This window comes from Phyllostomus discolor, chromosome 7, assembly GCF_004126475.2.
Source record: "Phyllostomus discolor isolate MPI-MPIP mPhyDis1 chromosome 7, mPhyDis1.pri.v3, whole genome shotgun sequence".
NCBI lineage: Eukaryota > Metazoa > Chordata > Mammalia > Chiroptera > Phyllostomidae > Phyllostomus > Phyllostomus discolor.
In genome coordinates this window covers 34432669-34450937 of record NC_040909.2, presented here as the reverse complement: position 1 = coordinate 34450937, position 18269 = coordinate 34432669, and the positions used below count along the sequence as shown (strand labels likewise).

Below are 18269 nucleotides of genomic sequence, written 5' to 3'. Positions count from 1 at the left end.
TCACTGCTGAGCCACCCCAGGGTTTGAAAAAGAAGCGTATTTTATTTCTGAGGACTGGAGCAATAATCACAACCCACAATCCGTGCTGGCTTGTTTCAGGGGCTCAGGTGAAGGGAAAAGCTATGGAGCTACAGCCCACCCCACAGCCCACCTGATGGGGACAGTCCACGGTGGGTGAAGCAGGAGGAAGAGCAAATGTTAGGAGCATGGAAATGGATCCGAAAGGCCCAGTTCTGAATCCTGGTTGTGCCACATATTAGCCGTGTGACCTTAGAAATATTACAAAACCTCTCTGGACAAAACTATTATTGGCGACGGCAGCCATCTGAAGGTAGAATCAAGCTGAGTCCGGTGGCCAGGGTTGATAACTACAATGCACATTTATTAAGTCCTGATCATGTGCTAAACACTTTCCATGTGCTTCCCTGGCCACCCTCACCGGCCCCCATACCAGATTCGGTCGTACTCTTACAAAACACCCAACTGACTTGACGGCACTGTGCATGCTGGTACCCTACTGCTTGATTGTTTATGAAGTAATGTGTCACCCCCCACTCGACTGGCAGCTCCAGGAGGGCAGGGCCTGTCCCCTGTTTTATTCTCCACAGTATCTGGTCCCCAGCGCATGCCTGGCATAAAGAAAGTGCTCAATAAATATTTGTTGACCTACATTAGCACTAATAATCACAACTACTCTGCAAACTGTTCCAACAGGAGTGGGGGGAAAATTAACACTTGGGTTTGCTCTGGCCATCAGGAAAGAAGGCCTGACCTAAGAGCTTGATCTGGCCAGGGTCAGTGACAGTACTAATCCCAGAGCCACGGCTGGTCTTACTGCAGGTAAGTAAAGGTGTAGGGCCGGGTGTGTAACTCTTACTTAGATTAGATCTGTAATGGCTCTTTTCAGATGTAAAAGCGCAGGCCCACAGCCGAGTCTAGAATATAACCATCATCGTTGCTCTGCAATCAAAAGTAATGGAAATTGGAGTTTTCAGAAGTTCTGGGGAAAGTGTCCAGGAAAATTGGCCCCTGGAACATGGCAGTAAACGAGGCTTGAGGAGACAGACAACCAGCGAGAAGCTCTCCAAGGGCGTGAGCAGACATGGAGAGGATGTCTGAAAAGTTTTAACTTCTGCCCCATTCTGAGCAATGGGTAACCCCCTTTCTTATCAGCCCTTGGTGAAAGCCTATTACACACAACAGCCTAAAGGCTTAGTGGGGCTTAGGAAATGAGGAAGCCAAAGCCTATTGTGCACATGCAAAGTGTGGCAGCTGACCCTGCCAGAGGCCAGACGGCCAGCGGGCACAGTCCCCACCCTGCAATTCCTAGAAATACTGCAGACTTTGTTGATGCTTGGACAATGTTTTTTAAAAATGATATACTCGGAGAACTTCTATAAGGAGAAATCCTTTGGGAAGAATGAAGAAATATTGAGGAGAACACCTCCCCTTTTCCGCATGTGTGGGATGAAGGCCTGACCCATATAATCAGACTGGAGCAAAAAGAGGGACAGGGTAGCTGGGTCCTCTGCATTACAGCAGCATTGTCCCCTGGTAGAAACATAGCAAAGGCGGCTCACAGCAGAGGGGACTCACCCAAGCTCACACAGACAAGAGGGAGGGGGCAGAAATTGGAACCCATGCCCACATCCCTGTGGGTGTTCCAAGGAGGGAGGGGAGGACTGCGAGTTCCTCTGCAGCCCTGCTGGCAGGTTCAGACACTCGCCTGAGACCCTCCCTGGGGCCCTCTCCTTCCACTCAGAGAGGCCCTCCCAGTCTTCCACCCAGCTTTCCTGCTCAATCACACTGACCCTAAATAGAAAAAACATCCCTGTTAAATGCTTTATCAGAATGGTTATTCTGTTGAAGTGCCAAGTGACCTGCTCCCGCTCCCCCTTTCCATCCCTCCGGCCGGCCCCCATGTGAGTCCAGAAGGAACACAAAGGCTTTGTTTCTTTATTTTGATTTCCTCCGTAAAATCTCAAACATGCAGGAAACACCCACCCAGTCCCAGAGAAGTGGACTCAGGCCGCTGTCCACTTCAGGAGGGTGGGGCTGGGGGTCAGGGAGTGGGGATAGGCGGGAAGGTCCTGATGCCAGCTGACCTTCGCTCTGGGAGTGCCACCGGGGCACCTGGGGCCTGGCTTCCTTAGCAGGAAAAGAAGGGCTTCGGTGTGAGGGGCACGAGGCCTTCCCAGCCCTGCTGCCCAAGGAATGTCAACCTGAGGAATGTGGGTGTGGAGGGATGGCTGAGCAGACAGATCTCATACAAGTTTTTTTTTTCTTATAGATGCCCCAAGGCTTTGGGACAGTGGCTCCACCCTTTTCCATCATCTCCGGTTGCAATAAAGCAGGCTTTGAAAGAAGAACATGACAGAGGCTATTTTGGGCTGCTGAGCCTACTTGTGAGGGAAGGGTACTAGCCAAGAAAGATGCGTTTGCCTCCATCTCTTCCTTGGGACCTCATTTCCAGTGGAATGAAAATATAAAGGAGGAACTTGTGTGTTATCTAAAACAGGCGCTTTTCAAGAAGATACATTGAAATTCTGAAGGATAAAAAGAAAAAAACCTAAACTGAATTAAAATTAATTTTCTTTTGAAATGGTTATGGAATGCTTTGGGGAGGCAAGAACCTGCCCCCAGGACTCCCCAACAGGGCCAGCTCCTAAGGGGTGGGTAGGCCGCCCAACCCACCACACATTCAGCAGCCTCTACACAGCTCCTCGTGCCTAGGAATACCTTCACTCCCCATCTGGGTGCCTGGCACACGAGGGGCAGCCTAACACACAGTGTGTACAGCGGCTTCTTTTAAAGCCAGAACTTTTCTTGAACACATGGGCCTGTAGCCTCATTTCAAATAAAAGGATCTGGGGGGGCAGGCTTTGGGGGAGGCACTCTTCTGCTTCATTGACCTGTGTATTCCTATGCCAGAGCAACACAACTTTAATTCCCCTAGTTCTCTAGTGTATTTTAGTATCTGGTAGGGCTAGTCCCTTCTTCTTACTCATCAACAGGTGTCTAAGTAAGGGAGCAAAATGCTCAAATTTGATTCTGAGATACTTCATTTTGGTCAACTTCAGGGTGGATTTAGAGTGGGTAAAATCAGGAACAGAGAAACGCTTGCAATGCTCTTGCAGCAATCTGAGCGAGAGAGGTTAAGGCTGGAGCCAAAGGAGAGATAATTAGAAATGAGGGGAGGAATTTAAGAAATAACCAAAACCATCGGGATTAAAAAAAATAAAATAAAGGGTCTGCAAACATAAAGTGTATGTGTATTTCTGTTTAGCCAGATAGGAACTGGTTTTATAATGTGTTTAACTGCCTTCACTGGTACAGTCTCAGATCACTTCTATGGGGAGACAAACCCCGACAAAGCAGATTCTCCCGAGGTCTTTGGGTGCCCAGCCTTTGCTGGCTTTACAGCGTCTCCATCGGGTGAGGGAGAAGGGCACAGGCAGTGTTGTTCTTTGTCAGCAACTCGGAGGCAGAAAACACTTCAACTCGTTTTCACCACTTAATGAGGAGGATTCCGGGGCCACCTCAGGTCCCCAGTGTTCTATTATGAAATTAGTTCAAATCTTTGCCCCCAGTGGGTTGTAACTCTCTGAAAGTGGGATCTGCCTGAGTGTGGAAGCCTTTTCCAGAAGTGTTCGAATTTTTTCTGCCCTGATTTAAAAAGCACTGCTCTGAGAAATGTTCTAACTCAGGCCCAAGCTCCACACAAGCGGGATGGCATCAGGCTCCAGCTCCGGAGGCAGCCGGGGGTGGAAAGGAGAAGGCTGTGAACAGCTGGGTGAGAAATGCCTCCCGTTGTCATGGAGAGCTTCCACCCTCTGCAGCTGGAGGGCTGCCTCTCCCTCCCCCACCCTCCCAGGACCAGGGCCAGGCACCTGGGGACCTTCTTCCTGAGCAAGCAAAGAAAAGGGAGAAATGGAAAGGTGAAGGTAGGGATTAGAAATGTTCTATGTTGCACTGTAGTCCCTTCCTGTAAAGTAGTTCTAGACTTTAGAATAGAAAACGTATTTTGTTAAAGATCATTTCAGATGAGCTACTCAACGAGTTGCTGTCATCTAGTTATAAAAGGAAAATCATATTTATTCTTTCCCTTTTCCAAATATATACACCCACCCTTTAAATGATAGTTCAGTTTGGGCAGCTGCGGCTAAATTATGCTCTGCAGTCTGGCCTGAGCCCACGAGGGTCAAGGCAGGTGTTTTCTGAGGGCAAATCCACTTTTTGGAAAAAGATTAAATCCAAAAATGCGCGCTCATCCTGCTCCCCTGTGCTCTTTCCCCAGTGTGGTCACAGGCAACAAGAGGGCCCATCAACAACCTCAAGGGACAACCAGGTGGCATTTCCAAAAGGCCACCACAGCTGAGGTCAGGCCCACACTAAGGATGAGGGACATGTTCTAAGTCCTGCAGTGTCATGCAAAGGACTGAGTGGGTGGGTAATGGGTACATGGTGTTTGTTATATTACCCCTTATATTTTTCCATTCTTATTTTTTTTTAATTCAAAAATACACCACGTACACAAATGATTCAGGGCTTTGTGGCTAACTATCACCGGGTTCTCTGCCTCTGCCAAGCAGCCGCTTCTGCACCTCTGTGGGTTCTGCCACCTCCTAATGTCCCTGCGCATGGGCCTATCCGTCCCCTTTCCTCCTGAGGCCTTTGCTCCCCTGCGGCACTGATTGCACATGGTCAGGCCCCCATCGGACGTGTCCCATGAGCAGCAGGAGAGAAGAGATGTATCGTTTTGGGTCCTCCGGTTCTGGGAGCAGTGCAGAGTGAAAGAAGGAGCGTGTGTGCACTTCAGGACCAGGCAGACCCTGGTCAGACTCCTTCCAGGCTCTGGTTCTCTCAGAGTAAGTCTGTGGTGGCCTGCTCAAACTCTCCAAGTCTCAGTTCCCTCATCTGTGAAAGGCTAACGGCCAAACTGTGAGGCTTACAGGTGGTGAATACAGAGTGTCTGGCCCACCAGTCTTTGTTGAAGGAAAGATGGGAGGGAGAGAGAGGCAGGCAGATGGACACACAGAGAGGCTGTCTTTAAACCATGCCATTTGAGGAGCAGTTGAAGCAGACAGAGCTGCTGGTGCCGGAGAAAAGCATGGCTATCAAAGGTTCACATGAGACAGACCCAATTGGATAGCTTAAGGGGAAAAAGGAAGAACTTCGCAAGGGTGAGAACATCCCCCTGGGGGCTGACTGACTTGAGGGGCAGCAAGCTCCCTGTGTCTAGAAGGATCCATGGGAGGGACTCCCCTGTTACAAGTTTCCCAGCCTTTACTCAAGGGATCATTTAAAAATCTTTCTTTAGCCTTAGTCTGAACTAAATATCCATAAAAAAAAGATTTGATATGATGCCTGCATTTTTAATAGTAAGTATAAAACTAGTAAGAGCTGTATGTGCCCCCCCTTCCCCGCCCCAGAATCATCACCCTCACCACTATGAGGAATGTGCTCTACCGGGTCTGAACCCAGTCGACATAGGCTCCAGGGGCCCCTCTGGGCTAGGATTCTGTTATCTGAAGGTTGCCTGAATGCTGATAATACTCTTCATTTTTATAACCCTTTCTGGTTTCCCAAGCATGTTCTCATCTGTGTATTTCATCTAATCCCCCTGACAACCCTGAGGGCTCAGCAGAGAAGTCACAGATGGTGCCTGGGCCACTGCAGCATGGGACCCTCCCAAGGCCCTATCAATAGTCATGAAGGGCCGGAACCAGAGCTCAGAGCTCCCCACTCTCCACCCTGCCCTCCTTCACTTTACACGCTGCACAGCCAAATCCTTTCCTGGTGCTCTCCGAAATCTCATTACCTATACAACCCATATATAAATTCAGATAGACAGATGCCAGGCTCTCTTGATGAGAATATACCCCTCTGACACCCAGAATGTCACCTCAGCAACCAGTAATGACCCGCATTGTCATTTGGCCATTGGCCATCAGCAGGCCCCACCTAGTGAAGCTACCAAGAACATTAAAGGACACTGAGTACTAAAGGACATTGCTACTTTATGACCCCCACTAGACAGATGGCTGTAGGAAGCTGCTGTGGATCATGCTAAGCGGTTAAAAGGGCCTAGGGGCTCAGTGGTGGGAGCTAGGCCAAGGAGGGCCAGGGGGCAGAGTCTCTGAGAATAGGTAGGGAAACCTCATCACGGGCAGCAGGAATGCTACCCAGAAGACTGGAGATGGGCATCAAGGAATGCAATGCGGGCACCAAGGAGGGCAGCCTTGGTTTGTCTGAAGCACGAGGTAGCAGCAGCATTGCCCTCTTCGTCAGAGTTCTACAAGACAGACTCGCTGGCTGACTGCACAGACTCCAACTCAGGCTGAGAACTGACAGCTGTCCCACTCTATTTTCATTCTTGACACTGTCTCTACCACGAAGACATGCTGGCCCAGTGGGAAGGCAGAGTAACACAGTGAATCCTGGGTAAACAGTAGTGAAGCAACCTGGCTTAGACCAGGGGATCTAACGGGGATCCAGGGCTTGTTTTCAGAGATCCCTGAAACCCCTGAATTGTATGCTCAATTTTGTATACCCAAGCAATTTTTCTCTGGGCTTCTCACTGGCATATTCAAGAAGCTGCCTGTCCCATGAAAGAACTTGCTGGAAGTGGCACTGATATCCCATGCCTGTGTACAGAGACCTCACATGAGCTGAGAGCATCTTTGGGAGATCTAAACTCTGTTTAATCCACTATTACTTGAGGTCTGGTTTTTGCAGCCAAAAGCATCCTACTGCTCTAGTACCATAGGGCCAGTGACATCACCCAAGACTACGAGGATTGGTGTGTCCACCAACAAAACTCCTCTCAAAGCTCGAATTCTCTGCTCAGCCTCTAGAGAATGGGCACCTGCCAGATGCCCCAGGTACAGGGAACTCTGCCAGCTCCTTCCTTTTTCTCATTCCCAGACAAAGGTAACTGTACCTTTGTATAGCCAGCCAGATGCCTGTCCTGGGCCTGGCAGAAACAGAGCTTCTGGAACTCAATGCACTGGACGCTTGAGAACATTCCAGCTTTGCCCAAGAATGTGTTCCCACTTAGTTCAGACGTGTATGGTTTGTATGAATGATACAATGCTCACGAGCAGGTATGTTTTCAATCACTTGCAGGGAGGCATACTCCATTTGGGATCATTTCATGGGTAGAGCAATGATCACACCAGATGTGAAATATAAAATAGAGGTCACGTTTCCCTGAGAACTCACTCAGTCTAGCAAGCTGGTCGATGTGCGATTCTGACTGATGTTAGGGCCTGGAAGCTAGTTCAGCTCCTCAGAGCTCAGTGGTCCTCCCTGGTTCCAGGATCACTCAAGCTCAGGAACCAGCCCCAGGGATAACTGATATGTCACTTTATAAGCATCTCAGATAATGGAAGGCGTAAAGTACTTGTGATTAGAGCTAGTAATAAAAGTTATACCTGTCATAAAAATGCCTTATGTAGATGAAAACATGAGTAGTGGAAAAATACAAACTGCTCTATGCAGAGGCAAAGCTGACAACTCGGGAAGACTGTCGCTTGCCTCACCAGGGCTCAGTAGAGGGCCTTGACCCCCCCCTTCTCCATAAGGAAATGTTGAGGCCAGGGGTTTCGGGGGGGGGGGGGGGGGGGGGGGGAGCAGGGAGGCAGTTTCCAACAGAGCACCAGGTTTACTCAACACTCACTCCTGCCCAGAAAGAGGCTGGCAGACCCTGCAGCCTTGAAACCCCCAGAGCATCAAAGCCCCATGCTGCCTGCCCTGGCAGAGAAAGGACAAACACCACCATAAACCACAGACAGAGAAGCTAACAGGCCGCTGGGCACTGAGAACAGACCCAAGGATGAAAATCATGGCCTGAAACATTTTTAACCCCAGTCAGCAGGGACACACGATTTACAGGAAATTAGGAGAGTTACAAAATGTTAGCCAGCTCAAGTTTCTTCCCTCTGAAGAAAAGCAGGAGAAACTCTAAGAACTGTCTCAGTGAAAGTGCTTTGTTCAGAGCAAAGCCCCCCACACATGTCAGTTATTAATACACAGCAACAGCTCACCACCCCACACGTCCACCCACCAGAGAATGTCAATAGAGGAAAGCACAGCACAGGCTGCCCTGGAGCCTTCAAGCGCGGGATGGCCTGACCCTCACAGGAGGGTCCTGAACAGCTGCATGATCTAAAGCATGATCTCTAGAAAGGCTCTTGGGCACGTTAGTGACCCTTTTAGCCCCAGTTCACCACCTGCATATGAGGATAATAAAAAAATCTTTTCTGCAGGAGTCTTATCAAATGATGATCAAACACATCCATGTCTGGTCTGTGTGAGCCCTGTTGGCTGCTGTTATTTCAGTAGAGCTGCGGGGTTTTTCAAGTCAGATCTCCCTACTACTCCTGCTGCCAGGGAGGTCACTCTTTTGAGGCCACAATGCCCAGCCTTGTCCCAGTCAGGTCCAGGACAGTGAAGTCCTGGAATGGAAAGAACTATTCTAGCCCAAGCAGGGTTCCGTGGCCAGAAGAAGGACAAGCCCAGAGCTCTGTGATAAGGACCACCATGAGCCCTTGTCCACCTTTCCAGGCTCGGCTTTGTCCCCAACCAGCACAGACCTCGGTCCCAGCCACAGAGTCCAAAGGCCGTTGGATGCTCCTGCCAGGCATCACCTCTTCTAGGAGGCCCTCCCTGACCTTCCATACTGTCTACTCCCAGAACCCCTGAGCTTCCCTGATCCCAGGCCCTACCACGCTGGGCTGTGGCTCGGTTTGTGCCCCTACCTTCCCTGCGGACCAGCAGCTGGCACTGTGCCCCACACACGGTGGGCGCTCCAGCCAAGTCTGGTCAATGAATGAGCCTGGCCCTAGTTGCGACCAGAGCCCCATGTGCAGTGTACAGTTGCTTTTGAAGAAGGCTGCTTTTTGTTATTCAGCTGAATTTGACAACTCCACCCACGGATCCAGCGCTTGTTAACGCCATTTTAAAAGGGGAGAAAGCCCCCCCCCCCCACAACCGCGTTGCCCACCTCCCCGTGGGTTCTCACTGGGGCAGACAAGGAACCCGACAGCGATTATCATAACAGAGCCTCTTTGGGTGGTCGGCAGGCCTTCCCCACTAGAGTCTCAGTCGTGGCCGATTTCTCGATCACACACCGTTATTCGGGAGCCTGTGGTGGGGTCCAAAGGCTACTTAGTCCCAAAGCGCACTCAGCTAGGAGAGCGCAGCCCGGGTCGGGGGCCGCCACACCTCCGGCCCGGAACAAAGCGCCAGCCAGGGCTGGGGGCCGCTCGGCCCGCGCCCTCCCTTCTCTTCTCTCGTTCCCAGCTGCCCCTACCACTCACGGCACGCTCCAGCTCAGTCCGGGCTCGGGCCCTCAAGTCGCCTCCTCCATGCTCCAGCCGGACTGACGGCTCTGGCCCGCCAGCCCGCCGGTCTCTCTGGCCCGTCCCCACCCTGGCGCCTCCTTAAAGCGACCGCGTAGCCTGCGAGCGCCCGGAGCGCCAGCCTCGCAGCGCATTCCTTATATTGCAACAGCTCCTGCTAAAAATAGAGCGCTGTGAGCGCGGGGGTAGTCAGCCCCATGCTGCTACCCAGCCGCCCCTGCTTGCACCCTGGCGCCAGGACACGCTACCCGCCACCCGTGCGGAGTACCCCGGACACTGCAGGGCGCGCGAGCCCGGCCATGGACCGGTGCCTCCCCCGTGGCCCTGCGCACTTACCCGGGTCCCACTCGTGGTTCCGTGGAGCTGGCTTTAAGGTGGACGTAGAATGGGAATTTGTCCCGGCCCCTTTAAGAGCCTCTGCGTTCCAACCTTTAAATCTCCGCTGGGCCCGGCCAACTTCTTAGCCTCCCCAGTCCTATGCAATCCCGAATTCCCTTAGAATCTTAACCTTAACTGCATTCCCTTAGAATCCCCTAGCGTGTGTCTTTCTAGATCCTGCCTCCAAGGTCGCTTTTCCAGGCCCTCCTGGGGCACCATTCCTGGGCCCAAAGTTCGTTCAGATGGATGCGACGGGGATGAGCGACACGCGCGCGCGCTCCTTTTCCTTGTTTCAGTTCCGCTAACTTGTCCACTGGCGTCATTTATCCCTCTTTTAAAAATAAAGGTACAATTCGCATATTATAAAATTCTACCTTTTAAAGTATTCAATTTAGTGGTTTGTAGTTTATTTGCAAAGTTATGCAACCCCCACCATTATGAGTTTCCAGATGATTTTCATAATCTGCTCCCCGCCCCTCCAAAACTGTACCCATTTGCAGTCACTCCTCCTTTCCACCTTCCTCCACCCCTTGGAAACCACTAACCTACTTCTGGATTTGCCTCTTCAGGGCATTTCGTATAAAAAGAATCATACAACATGCGGCCTTTTGTGACCAGCGTTTTACACAGCATGATGTTTCCACGGTTCATCCGTGGAGCAGCACACAGGAGCACTTCACTCCTTCTCACGACTGGATAATATTCCATTGTATGTGTGCACCACATGTTGTTACTCCCCTCATCAGCTGATGGACAGTCGGGTTGTTTGTGCTTTGGGGGTATTACCAATAAAGCTGCTATAAACAAGTCTTTGTATGAACATACGTTTTCATTTCTCTTGGATATATACTTAAATGTAGAATCGTGGGTCATATGCTAGCCATGTTTAACATTTTGAGGTCTCCTCCGACTGTCTTCGAAGTCAGCTACACTGTTTGGCATTCCCACTAATGATGTGTGATAGTTTCAGTGTCGCCATGTCCTCACCAACACTTCTTACCCTCCGTCATTCTTTTATTGTAGTCATCCTAGTGGGGGTGAAGTGTATCTCATTGTAGTTTTGATTATCAGTGTCATTTCTGAGGACGTTCCTTTTGTGGGTGGACCTTGATTATGACTTGGGACCAGCTCTACACATCCAGGGAACCCTTATCACTTTGAGACCTGCGCCCTCCACCCCAGGCCTAAAGGGACCTCACTTCCCTGGGTTCTGCACGCCATGCTGGGGCTTCCAGTGTGATGCAGGTTTCGATTGGCATCCCAGGTGGTCATGCAGCCAATTGGTGAGAGCTACTGTGCCCCCTGCATCCCCACGTCCCCCTGCTGTTCTGAAGGTACCGAGTGTGGTCCCCATGCCAGGCGGATGTGGATTGGGTGCGATCAAGAGTTTGTCACTTTGGTAGGGAGTGGCAGAACTGACCGAGGAGGGGCCCCAGGGACAGATGTTCATCTTGACTGGCTGGATCTTGCCCTGGAAGCTGCCTCTTCCTCTCTCTTCCATTTACCACAGGCCGTGGGGGAGGCGGGCAGGGGTTTGCATGTTTTGGTGTCTGTCAGCCCCTCATGGGCTCTTCTGTGAAGAGACACTCTCTCCTGGGCCCTGACTGGCACAGTGGCCAGACTTGCTCCCAGCTTGAGCAGAGATGTCTGCACAAGAATCAACGATTTACCCCTTTCTACCAGTTCCATACCCAAACCTCTAATAATTTGTCTCTTCAGAAATGGAGTTAAACAGCTAGTAATCGCACGCAGGTACCTGAGATTCACTAATGATGAGAGTAAACCCTGCAGGCTGTGGCCGGGTCTTCAGCAGGGAGCCTACCCCATTTGGGCTGTCTCCTCTGCTCTTTGAACCCTGAAATAAAACATGCCTCAGTTGCTGGCAAATAGGGACTTCAGAGAACAAGGTCACTAAACAGAAAAGTGAGACCTAGGTTTGACAGTTCATTCACTCGGTAAACACTGCCGGAGCACCTACTGTGGACCAGGTGCTATGGCAGAACCTACCTCCAAGCAAAACCAGAGCGCCATCGAGGTATGAGTGGCGTGGGAAAGAAGGTCACTGGGAGCCCTGACCGGTGTGGCTCAGAGGGTTGGGCATCATCCTGCAAACCAAAAGGCTGCAGGTTCGATTCTTCATCAGGGCTCATGCCTGGTTTGCAGTCCATGTCTTAGGTTGGGGGCATGAGAGAGGATTGATGTTTCTTTCTCTCTCCCTTCCTCTCTCTCTAAAAATAAATTAATGAAAAAATTTAAAAGGCACAGAGTGGGGATGGCATGGGAGCCCAGAAAGGGACACCAAAACCAATGCCAGAATGCAGGAAACAGGAGTGAGAGGTGATGAGTGAACCAGGGATTGAAAGACAAATAACAGTCAGATAAACCAGAGACAGAAAACCTTATATGCTGAGGCATGAGTGAGATCAAGTCTTTCCAAAAACTCCAGCAGATCTGAATGGCTGAGTAGGTGTGCTTGGGGCATGGCAGAAGCCAAAAACCCAGGCAAGATTCAGGCCCAAGTTTCAGGTCCTGAGAGCCAAGGCCAGCCACAGGATGTTTTTCCCAGAAAGGGGCAAACATCAGAGGCTCTGGACTGACCCAGAGTAGAACTTTCCTGTGTGATGACATGAGCAAATGTGCCTCGTCCACTGCGACGCATCCTGTGCTTGCCTCTGTGTCCCAAAACTTGCTGAGTGCCATGCCTAAGAGCAGACCCAAGCAGGTGCCCAGGGGTTAAGTAGGCAAACCTGGAGGGCGGGGGCACATTGGGGCCAGGAGCCAGCCAAGTCATTGTGGCACAATCTTCCCTCAGAATTCCCAGCCCCAGTGTGGTCCCTGGGCGTTAAAGCAGCTCTGGGTCCTGAGCACTCATGGTGTGCCAGACATGGGCATAGTGATGGGCCCACCCACCTCCCAATGACCTGTGCAGAAGGTCTCCTTACCCTGTTTCAGATGTAAGGAGACCCCAAGCCCAATCCCACCCAGCCAATAGACTGACAATAGACTTGAGGCGCTGGTCAGTGGCTTGTGTGTTTGGCGTTGGGAAAGCAGGGTGAAGGTCAGGAGGATACTAACACTCGTTCTGTCAGAGTCTCTCCAGTCCTGTGGCTGAAACTAGATATTTTTCCTGACCCTGAAAGCACCAATTATGGGTTAGCAGAAGAGCCTCACCGCCCCCCCCCGCCCCGCCCCGCCATGTCTGTTCATCCCCTCAGCTGACCTTTGTTCCATGCCAAACACAGGACTTTCTTCCTTGGGCTGCCCATGATACGGCGCCAAGAACTACATGGTCTTTGCTCAGGGTTTTCATGGCCTTTTACTAATCCAAAACTGCTCTCCTGGCCCTATTCAGAGCAGGGCCTAGTTTCCCTCCCTGATGCTTGTGGTTCCTGATGCTCACAGCTCATCCCTCACCTGGGCTTCTCTTGCTCTCTAGTGGCCAGAAGAGCAGTTTTCAGTGTACTTCCCATTCGTGGCCAAACTTTTCCGAAAAGTTGTCCATACTCAACTAATATGTTTGTTTTCACCCCCATGGCTCTTCTTTTGTTTAAATTAAAATCCAGTGACTTTTAAATAGTTTGGGCTGCTAACTCATAGGAAAGATATAGGCTTGCATTGCAAGCCGAACACACATATACACACACAAAAATTTCATGAAACAATACTTATCTTGACTATGTGTTACATGCTGATCTATTCTATTCTGTTTCACTAAAAAATGCCAGCAAGACCTCTACATGGATTTCATGGGTTGTGCCCTACAGTCTGGGAAACACTGATTTGTATTTTGACAATCCAGAGCCTCAAGGTAGTGGCATTACAGCAGACATTTGTCAAGAAAGAAAAGTCAACTCTAAGATTTTGAAATACATGCTAGAACAATAGTTTGAAAAGAGAAAAGGGTTAGGATTTTCAAAGGCCCAGGAAATTTTCTCTCCTAGGCAGGATGTAGCAGGTTGCGCAGCCCAGTGCTCCTACTGCAGTGAAAGGAAGTGAGGCTCTCCAGCTGTTCCCTCTCCCCTCCCCCAGCGCATTTGCCAGTTTGGGGCTCTGGCTAATGATCAAGCTTTGCCCAGAGGGAGATCTCTAATGGAGGAAAGAGAAACCAGCAAAGCTTTTAGTGGCCACATAGTACTTGAATGACAAATTGGAAAACAGGTGGCCTTAAAAATACAACCAATTTTCTCCACATGACATTTGCTGTGTTCTGGGCCTGGGAATGCTTCTAGTAAGTAGAGTGAAATCTTCTGTAGTCCCATTATGCTTAAAAAACAAAGGGTCCCCAAGAAGAAAGGGCCTGCCTCAAACACAAGGCCAGCACTGCCCTAGTGATATTTGCCAGATTTTAAATTTCCATGGGGACAGAACCAGGAAAGCTGGATTGGGAACCTCTGAAGAGCAGAGCTGAACCTCCAGTCTTTCATGGCTGAAGACAGAGGGACCTGAAGGTTCCTGATCAAAATCCACATGTGAGGAGTAGGTGCAAACCAGGGATGGATTGTCTTATAACATTTGAAACTCAGCCCCAGCGCAGCTCAATTCTTCCCTGGATTGAGATGATCATCCCTCACCCCCATCTGCTTAAAGAAAGAAAGAAGGAACACTTTGTTTGGCAAATCACATCATCTGGAGTCTCTATACCTCCTATATACAATGTAAAAAGAATAACTAAGCAGGTGAAGAGGCATGAAAATATAATTGATAAGCAAAAGGAAAAAATAGACAATAGAAGCAGATACACAAATCATTCAGATGTTGGAGTTAGTAGACAAGACTTTAAAATAACTGATGGTAGAGGAACTGGAACTCTCATACAATTGCTGGCAGAAGCATAAAATGCTTCTTGTCCACAGTGAGTTGGACAAGGAAATTTTCATGTACAGAATTATTAAGTAGAAGAGGGGACTACTTACTAAGGGGAAAGATAACTCTAAAGAATTATAGTTAAAGCAGATAGGGACGACATCTCCTAGGGCTAAGGCAGAACACCCAAGGAAGGAACAAACCTGTAAGAAGAGGTCCTGACCCTTACTTTCTACCACCAGGCTAAGATTCATACCTTGTTGGAGATAGTGCAACTGTGCCTCACTGGGTGATGAAGTTCACCAAAGTTCTGTGCAGGTGAATTCACTGGAAAGCATTTCTCTTTGGTGGTGAGGGAAGCCTTCCATGGAAAGGTGCTACATTGTGGAAGTTGCTGCAAGACTTCCTGCAGGAGTGGTGCATTGGAAAGTTGTCCTCTGGGAGACTGGAGGAAGCTGCCAGTGAAGACAAGCTGTGTTCTTTTGTGTGGCCACATGTGCAGCAACTCTGTGCTGCAGGAACCTGCCAAGTGAGCACATCAGGACCAGGAAGAGAAACCTTACTGCTGCAGTGGCTGGCCATGCTCTCTACTGACAAAGCTTAACGTTATGCCAGATGACTATGCCAGATGACAAAGGAGAAATGTTTGTGAGGTACAACTCCATTAACACCAGGCAGGTAATTAAGGTTGGATTTGGAGCTGAGAAACACAACTGGCTTTGAAAAACTGTCTAGTAGACTTCTGGCCACGATGGAGGCATAGGTAGACACACTGTGCCTCCTCGCACAACCAAAAGAAGGACAACAACAAACTTAAAAATAAAAAACAACCAGAATTGCCAGAAAATCAAACTGTATAGAAGTCTGACAACCAAGGAGTTCAAGAAGAAACATTCATCCAGACCAGTAGGAGAGGTGGAGATGGGCAGCCAGGCGGAGAAGACTTGCGGCAAGGCAGTGGCTTGCAGACAGGGTGGTCCCACATTTGGGTGCAAATAAACCAAGAGGAACAAATGGGGAGTGAGACAGACTACGCAACCCAGGATTCCAGTGTGGGATAATAAAGCTTCAAAATCTCTAACTGAAAACACCTGTGAGGGTTGAGGCAGAAGGAGAAACTTCCAGCCTCACAGGAGAGTTCACTGGAGAGATCCACAGGGTCCTAGAATGTACACAAACCCACCCACCCAGGAATCAGCACCAGAAGGGTCCAATTTGATTGTGAGTAGCAGGCAAAGTGACTGAACTCTGGGAGAGCAGAGCCAGCCACACTGTTCTCTCTCAGACCCCGCCCCCACATACAGCATCATGAAGCAACGATGTGGTTTGCCCCTAAGGCTCTGCCCCTTTTGATGTAACAGGCATGCCAAGACAAAAAAAAAAAAAAAAAAGGCCCAAATGAAAGAACAGATCAAAGCTCCAGAAAAAAAAATGCAACTAAGTGACGAAGAGATAGCCAACCTATCAGATGCACAGTTCAAAACACTGGTAATCCGGAAGCTCACCAAATTGGTTGACTATAGTTGCAAATTAGAGGGGAAAATGAAGGCTATGAAAAGTAAAATAAAGGAAAATGTACAGGACACCAATAGTGACGGGAAGGAAACCAGGACTCAAATCAATGGTTTGGAGCAGGAAGAACAAATAAACATTCAACCAGGACAGACTGAAGAAACAAGAATTCAAAAAAATGAGAAGAGGCTTAGGAACCTCCAGGACATCTTTAAACATTCCACCATCCAAATCATAGGGGTGCCAGAAGGAGAAGAGGAAGAGCAAGAAATTGAAAACTTATTTGAACAAATAATGAAGAACTTCCCCAATGTGGCAAAGGAAATAGTCTTCCAAGAAGTCTAGGAAACCCAGAAAGTCCCAAAGAAGTTGGACCCAATGAAGCACACACCAAGCCACATCATAATTACATTACCTAAGATTAAAGATAAGGAGAGAATCTTAAAAGCAGCAAGAGAAAAGGAGATAGTTACCTACAAAGGAGTGCCCATTAGACTATTAGCTGATTTCTCAAAAGAGACCTTGCAGGCAAGAAGGGGCTGAAAAGAAGTATTCCAAGTCATGAAAGGCAAGGACCTACATCTAAGATTACTCTATCCAGCAAAGCTATCGTTTAGAATGGAAGGACAGATGAAGTGCTTCCCAGATAAGGTCAAGGTAAAGGAGTTCATCATCACCAAGCCCTCATATATGAAATGTTAAAAGAACTTATCTAAGAAAAAGAAGATCAAAAATATGAACAGTAAAATGACAACAAACTCACAGCTATTAACAACTGAGCCTAAAAGCAAAAACAAACTAAGCAAACAACTAGAACAGGAACAGAATCAGAAATGTAGGTCATATAGAGGGTTATCAGCGGGGGAGTGGGAGGGAGAAAGAGGAGGAAAAGGTACAGAGAATAAGTAGCATAGATGGTAGGTAGAAAATAGACAGGCAGAGGTTAAGAACAGTATGGGAAATGTAGAAGCCAAAGCACTTACATGTATGACCCATGGACATGAACTAAAGAGGAAGGGGAATGTGGGTGGGAAAAGGTGTGCAGGGTGGAGGGGAATAAAGGGGGGGAATGGGACAACTGTCATAGCATAATCAATAAAATATATTTTTTAAAAGAAAAACTGTCTAGTAGAGTCTACTAAAGCTAAATATACACCTACCTTCTGACTTAACATTTCTACTTCTAGGTATACACCTAAGAGAAATGAGTAGATATATTCACCAAAAACAATTATAAGAATATTTATAGCAGCTTTATTCATAATAGCTAAAAACTGGGGACAACTCAAATGTTTATTAGCTGAAGGATGAATACATTCTGGTTTATTTGTACAATGAAATACTACACTTCAATAAATAACAAGGAAATAGTGATATGTAAACAACACACATGAATCTCACAAACATCATATTAAGTCAAAGGAGACTTATTCGAAAAGACAACACACATGAAGTCCAGTACAAAGTAGAACTGACTGATGGCGATAGAAGTCAGAACAGTGATTATCTCTAGGGCAGGGGCAGTGACAACTGAGTGGGAAAGCAGTGCCTGGGAATGTTATCTTGATCTGGGTGGTGGTTATGTGCACATATACAAATGTGAAAATTAATCAAGCTATGCATTCATGATTAGCATACTTTTCATATTTCACTGTATGTGTTATACTAAAAAATTCAAATTGTCCCCACCTACATTAATATGTTGAAGAAAATAAAGGAAAATATAGATAGAATAGATGAAAGGGTTAAATGATTTGCAAAACCAGGCTAAGATCCTGGGGTCCCAACTGCTGAGGAAACCAGAACACAGCTGTGTGAGGGACACTCGGCACATCCCCCATCTGGATAATGCCTGGCACATAAACTCAAGGGGTGTTCTCCAGACTCCAAGACATCCAGTTTCTTGCAAGAAACCCTGGCTGCTCAGGAAGCTGTGCCCCTCCCCCAGAGCATAGGCTCGGGTGTCTAGAGTGGGAGCCCACCCTGCAGGGGCTCTGGGTGGAGCATGGAGAGGCAGCTGGGGAAGCAAGGGAGACAGGAGGGAGGGCCCCCACACAAGGGGCTCCTGCAGGCACCATGAGGAGAGGGAGTGAGTGTATGTAAGAGACAATAACAAAAACACATTAGAATGGGAGAGAAAAGCAGTCTTCGTACATTCTTCCTAAATCCAAAGTACAAAAGTAAAATAAAAACTGCTGAGAGCAAAAAAAA

The 18269-nt window shown here is 48.6% G+C and overlaps 1 protein-coding gene across 2 annotated transcripts in view; it reads right to left on the bottom strand.

The window, feature by feature from the left end:
* MRAS (muscle RAS oncogene homolog) overlaps positions 1 to 10036 on the bottom strand; it is a 56062-nt gene extending 46026 nt beyond the window's left edge. Inside the window, exon 1 of one of the 2 annotated variants that reach the window (XM_036030707.1) lies at positions 9702 to 10036. The gene's annotated coding sequence lies outside the window, so the exon portion shown is untranslated. Of the gene's footprint in view, positions 1 to 9323; positions 9612 to 9701 lie in introns of those variants that run through there. The other variant, XM_028518559.2, reaches the window with a different exon arrangement.
* Between the last annotated feature and the right edge of the window lie 8233 nt (positions 10037 to 18269).